This window comes from Balaenoptera acutorostrata, chromosome 9, assembly GCF_949987535.1.
Source record: "Balaenoptera acutorostrata chromosome 9, mBalAcu1.1, whole genome shotgun sequence".
Taxonomy (NCBI): Eukaryota; Metazoa; Chordata; class Mammalia; order Artiodactyla; family Balaenopteridae; genus Balaenoptera; species Balaenoptera acutorostrata.
The window spans coordinates 330602-336992 of NC_080072.1; the positions used below are offsets into that span (position 1 = coordinate 330602).

The window sequence follows — 6391 nt, forward strand, 5'->3', positions numbered from 1 at the left end:
GGTATGAATTCTGACTCATGAAGTCCTCCTGGTAGGTCCTTCCTAACTACAGTGTGAATCCAGGGGAGTCACCAATGAGGGGTCTTTGTTTGTGGAAAGCTAAGGGCACAGTTACGTAACCTAAGAGGCATTGCCTGGCTGTGTGCCAGCCATCTGGACAACCAAAGACCCAAGAAGAATGATAACCATCACAGACAGAGATAAACCCAGACCATTCCCATTAGGGCACATTGTTCATGGATTTGTTCACAGGAATTGCTGGCTGTGTTTACCCGTTTAAGCCAGGGGTCAGCCAGATTTTTAGCACATGTGGTAAGAAATCTCCTAGTCTGAAATGAGGAGTCATTCTGAATATCTTGCAAATATGAGTGCTGCTGGAGAGATCTCTTAGTTGGTGGGGGCAGCCCTGATCTAGATAATCATGAGAAGGTGAGGATGCAAAAGTGCTAAGATTTATTTAGGTATTTGTGTCTAATTGGGCAAGTACAGTTATAACTGGAGAATGGTTAAAAACAAGGCACAGGTGTTCTGGCATAAGGTAACACAGAACAAACCTGACTCTGTATCAGATCTATTCCTTTAGCTCTAATGTTTGTGCTCTGTTGCCTGTTATTAGTCATGCTGGCTCTGCATCCTGTCTCCTCAAACACTAAGTGAATGTTGCCTTGGGAACTCCCTGGTGGTCCAGTGGTTAGGACTCTGTGCCCTGACTGCCGAGGTCACGGGTTCAATCCCCGGTTGGGGAACTAAGATCCCTCAAGACAAGCAACATGGCCAAAAAAAAATTTTTTTTAATTTTTTTAAATTAAAAAAATAAAAGAATGTTGCCTGTAGCCTGAGATATACATAATATTTGAGCCTTGAGCCTTCCTCAAGGCTCTGCCTCCCAGGCTTGAACTTTAAAGGCATAACAATTTTTCATTCATAAAGAGATAAAAAGTTGCCGAACAGAGAATAACACTTGTCTTGTTGGAGGGTTATGGAAACATTGTGACCAGACCTACACAGGCAGCTGCAAGAACAAAGAATTTTCACATCCCCTCCAAGGTCTGGAAGAAGTTTGCAACAGCCAGCCGCACCCCCCTCCCCTTTTAGTATAAAAGAAACCCGAATTCTAACTCAGGGAAGGTGGTCCTTTGGGACACGAGTCTGTCATCTTCTCCATCTGCTGGCTTTCCAAATAAAGTCACTATTCCTTGTCCCAACCCCTCATGTCTTGATGTGTTGGCCTGTCGTGTGGTAAGCAGTATGAGATTGGACTCGGTAACAGTAAGAGTTGAAGTCAATAAGAGATTTCTAAGAGGTCAATTGTAGTTTGCGGTGACATTTGGAAGAGAAGAGAAACTGGCCTCAGGGAGGACCAGGGGTCTCCAGCATCATGGATGGGTCAGAATCTTTGATGACGGAGCCAGCCGTCTAAAAGACCACCCCCTTAGCAAAGCCCAGGAGATACAGATGAGGGTGATAGCTGTAGCTATAACCGAGTCCAAGCTCGCACGACAGGCCAGTGAGTTGAGAGACAAGGTGTTGGGGAAGAATAGCGACTTTATTCAGAAGACAGCAAACCGAGGAGATGGCAAACTAATATCCTAAAGAACCATCTTAATTCAGGCTTCTTTCATGCCAGGGAAGGCGGAAGCGTGCAGAGGTGAGGTCAGGAAGCAGAAGAGCCTGCAGCCCAACGTCTTTGTTCTTGGTCAGTTGACTCCGGTTCACATTAACCTGGTCTGGTCATGATGTTCCTTCAGGGAAAGATAAGACAAATGTTAATTTTTCTTGTTCATATTTCCTTATCACCATGGGGGTTTCTTTGAAAGGGGGCTGTCACATACACCCCAAGCTGTGGGCAAGATTCCTTTAGTGACTAACGTGTGTATGTGTAGGGCTGAGCAGAGGCTTATGACTCAGAGGTTACAGCAGCAGAAGGGGGGGATGTCCAGATTCCACAAACAAGAGGCAGGCAAGGGCTTAGTTCCTGAAGAACAAAGAATTCTGTCAGACTGTTGTGTACATCCCTTGAGGAGAAGCTATGACTCTGTTTTATCCTGAACTATTGTCATTACTTTTCTCATTTAACTGCTTTTCCTCTGTTTCTGCATTCCCTCACTTCCGTAATTAGGAACTGCCTGTCCCTGCTCTTTGGAACTCAGGGAGGGCCTGGGAGACCAAAGCCTTTTTCTACAAACAAGAAACAGGAGGACACAAAGGGGTTTTTGTACTTGGAAGGGCCCCACAGGACCCTGCTTAGTTTCAATCCCCCCTTTTCTTTGATACTCCTCTATCCTGAGGGGAACAAGGGGTGGGACAAGAAAAGGAGTAAAGTTCTGGATAGAGAGGTTCATCATAAAGTCTGCAGAGAAATTCGGTTTAAGGGGGACTTGGTTTCAATGCCAGAGTAAAGGAAAGAATAAGAAAGGGTTTTGCGTTTTAATTAGAGTATGAAACCTCGATCCAGCGTCTTGGGTGGCAGCCGCCGCTTCTCCTTGTCTGTTTGATCCTGAGGTCCCCAGGGTCTGCACAGGACCAGATGTCAGGTGGGACCTTCTTAGCTGTGAGATGTGTACCCAAGGCTCAGTACCTTCTAATTTTGCAGCAGTGTCAGTGGAGCACTTAGTAAGGTCACTTCCACCAACATCGAGGGCTGTCTTCCTCTGGTGAAGTTTCCAGAAGACCCGGTCATGAGGCTCCAGACTGAGCAACAGGATTCTTTGAATTGGGACTGGGAAAGCTTCTTTAAAGCGTTGACGAGAAGCTTGAGCATAAGACGTTGGAGACTTACAGTAGCTGATCACACTAGCGTGGGACAAGGGATCAGCAGAAGGTCGGATACCAACAGACGTCGGTCTGCCGGTGACTCGCTCCTGTGGAGTGAGTTTGTGTTTCCCGAAGGGGGTCCTATGAACAGTCAGTGAGACCTTAGGCCAGAGGAGTCCAGTAGGTTTGGCAAATTTAGACATTTGAGGATCCCTTTAGTTCTCTCAACTTTGCCTGATGATTGAGGGTGAGAGAGACAGTGATAATGATGCCAAAAACTCGGCCTCTGTGCACCGGTGCTGAATTGAGCCTCAAAGACAGAGCTTTGGGTGAAGTAGAAAAGAAGAGCTTTATTGCTTTGCCAGGTAAAGGGGGACACAGCGGGGCTGTGCCCCTCAAAACTTTGTGTCCCAGCTCAGGCGGATTTGGTGAGGGGTTTTATAGAAATGGTTCAAGGGCGGGGTTGCTGGTAAGGATCAGGGTGTGTGCAGGGCCTGCATTCCTTTCATCTGGCCTCAGGCGGTCTCCTGATGAGCTTCTCTGGTTCTCGAGGTTATCAAACTGTGACCTTCTCTGGAATGAAGAATGCTTCATCAAGCAGTGAACAGCTTCCATTTCTTGGGGGTTCTGGTTCTGCAGAAGAGCTCAAAGGTATTGTTCTGTGCATCCCTCGAGGTGGGACCAGGACCTGCCCCGAGGCTGCACTAGGGTTTCATGGTTACTCCTCCCCTCTCTGCATCCCCTCCCTCCCCTGATCAACTGAAGGCTTGAAGCTGCTTTTTGGAAATCAGGGAAGGTCAAGAAACGGGGGACACAGAAAGGCTGTCATGCCCAGGAACCCCATAGGGTCCTGCTCAGTTTCACTAATTCCAAGAAGTTTGCAAGGTTTTCGTTAAGGCTTCTGTGATTTTGTTAGCGACCCCAAGTTCCTGTGCCCGATGCATAGTGAAGACAAACAAACTGAAAAGTCGGAGTTTGGAGCAGAGAGAGGTTTATTTCAGGGCCCAGCAAGGAGATGGGTGGCTTGTGCCCACCCCCCAAACCTCAAACTCTCTGAAGGGTTGCAGCAAAGCATTTTTAAAGCCCAGGTGAGGGAAGGGGGTCGCAGCGTATGTGATCAGCTTCCGCACAGTTCTCTGATAGGTGGATGGTGAGGTCGCAGGGCGTAACATGATCCGTCCCGAGGCTCCAGGATGACTGGGGGCCCCGTGCTCCTGGTCACCATGTAGTTAACGTCTTCCGTTTGGTGGGGGTTTTCACATCTGTAAAACAGCTCAAGAATGTGCATCAGATACTGTTATGCAGGTACTTCAGAGAGGAGCTACAGCAGAGGATAGAGGGGAAGGGCCTGCCCCAGGGAGGCCCCATAGGGTCCTGCGCAGTTACAATTTGACTGGTGAAGTGGGTCCCTCAGTCACCGGAAACTGTGGAAGGTCCACCCCGAGTGGCGGAGAGACACATCCTCTAACAGTTTCTTTGTCACCGTGAGGGCATCACCCCCGCAGCAAGGGAAGGCTTCAGCCCTTCAGGAAACCATACAAGTGACAAGGAGAACGTTGATAAGCCTCCTGAGTGGCAGTTGAATGCATCCAGCTGCAGGTGTTCAAAGGGTTCAGAGGGAGGAGGTTTGAGGCCTCTGGGAACAAAAATAGTTTTCCCAGGTTATGCACCTGGCAGGTCAGACACTGATGGTAAAGTGTCTTCACAATTTTATAGATGCCTCTCCACCAATGCTTATTTATAATTTGAATCATATTAAATGCACTGTGGGGGCGAAGGAATGCAAAAGCTGAAAATGGGGTTTGCCAGGGAGCCGGGAAGAACCAAGAGGCCGTCTTGGGTTTCCCACAGCCCTGACTGTTCCCTTAATTCACAGCCATTGTTTATCCATCCTAATTTCTCTGATGCAGGAACAGATTGTTGCCATGTTACAAGGATATCGGGGTGAAAACAGTCTGGCAACAAAGGGCCGTTTTTTGCAGAAGCAGAATGACTTCATCCACGTGGTACCTCAGTCTTCACAGATGTTAAGCTGCTGCCTTTGCGCGGAGATCAGCTGGGGCATCCCCTGATACTCAGGGCCAGTCTTTCCAGTGGGAACCCTAATTTCGATGACAGCAACTTCATAAGATAGGAGAATAGCAGTAAGAAGGTCATTTACTTTCTGCCCATTTTTTATTGGAGTCCCAGAAGATGAAAGAAAATCCCTTTGTTTCCATAACATCCCCAAATTATGCGCGACCCCCAAGGGCACGCTGGCTGTCAGTATAAACATTGACAGTTTGTCCTTCTGAGAGCTGGTGTGCTCAGGTGAGGACGTGAAGCTCTGCCTGTTGGCTGATTCAGCTGGTGGGACGTTTCCGCTTTCCAGTAGGTCATCTAGGGTAGTAACAGCATAACCACCTTGAAAATCCCCTTTCTGGTTTCCACGGTATGGCCCACCAACAAACAAAAGTAGATCAGGATTGGTTAAAGGGGTGTCTCATGAACCAGGACGTGGTGTCACGAAATGGGACGTCATCACCCCACAGTCATGGGGGTCCCCTCGTCAGGCAGAGCAGTAACAAATCAGGATTAAGGATGGGGCAACATTTAAGAAGCAGATCGGGAGGTGGAAGCAGAGGGATCTCATAGGGGGTTAGTCTCCTTGCCGAGACATGTTGAGTCAATTCAGAGTTAAGACTTTGGACAGTGTGAGGAGTTTACAAATAAACGTCATTTCCTGGAGTCAAATCTGCTTCTACCAAATTTGCAGCTGCCAGGGAGTAGCCAGCGCTGAGTCAGGCTGTGAGGCCACAGGCCAGGGTATATGGCCGTTTCTGCCTGAGGCTCCCAGGGCCTGGCTCACTCTGCTGCACAAATAAGGCGAAAGGTTTGGGAGAGTTGGGTACCCAAGGGCGGGCGGTTCTCACTGCTCGTTTTAGCCTTAGAAAGGCCTGTTTACATTTATCTTCCCAGGGAAGGGGCTCGGGGACTGAAATGTAAGTTCATAAAGTAGGGAAGCAAATAGAGAAAACTTAGGAACCCACAGTCTACGATATCCAGCCAGGCCGAGAAGTTCATGAGGCTGCCCCTTCGTTGTGGGTCTACGAAGTACTTGGATTAGCTTCATTCTTTTCAGAGATAGCTGAATTCCTCAGTGCTTAAATGATGACTGAGGTGATGAACACTGTCTAGAGATCATTGTAATTCTCCCTTAGCAACTCTGTGTCCTTTTCCAGCCACCAGCTGCAGCAAATACATGGGGTCTTTTATGGACGGCTCTTCGGTAACCGAGCACAGCAGGTCGCCTGCATATTGTTAAAGGGGCCTGGAGGCCGCTTACATCGTGGTGGAGACACTGGGAGAAACCAGGAGGGGCCTTTGTGAACCTCTCAGGCACGACTGTCCAGGCCCATTGCTGATTGACTGTTCCAAGCAAAGGCAAACAGATATTGGCCTTTGGGGTCTGAGGGATGTGGAAGAAGGCTGACCAGAGGCCCACAGCAGTGAGCCATTTTGAATCCGGCAGAACATGCAGCAAAGGGTGTTCAGGTTCCGAACAACTGGGAGACGGGGTGTCACTGACTTGTCAATAGCGCTCAGACCCCAGGCAAGCTACCATCCCCATTGGTCAGGCTTCCAGACTGGCAGCTAC

The 6391-nt window shown here is 48.6% G+C and overlaps 1 non-coding gene across 1 annotated transcript; it reads left to right on the top strand.

The window, feature by feature from the left end:
• Positions 1 to 673: 673 nt before the first annotated feature.
• TRNAQ-CUG (transfer RNA glutamine (anticodon CUG)) lies at positions 674 to 746 on the top strand. The gene has a single exon. It is a non-coding gene; the product is annotated as a tRNA-Gln (tRNA).
• Positions 747 to 6391: the final 5645 nt, after the last annotated feature.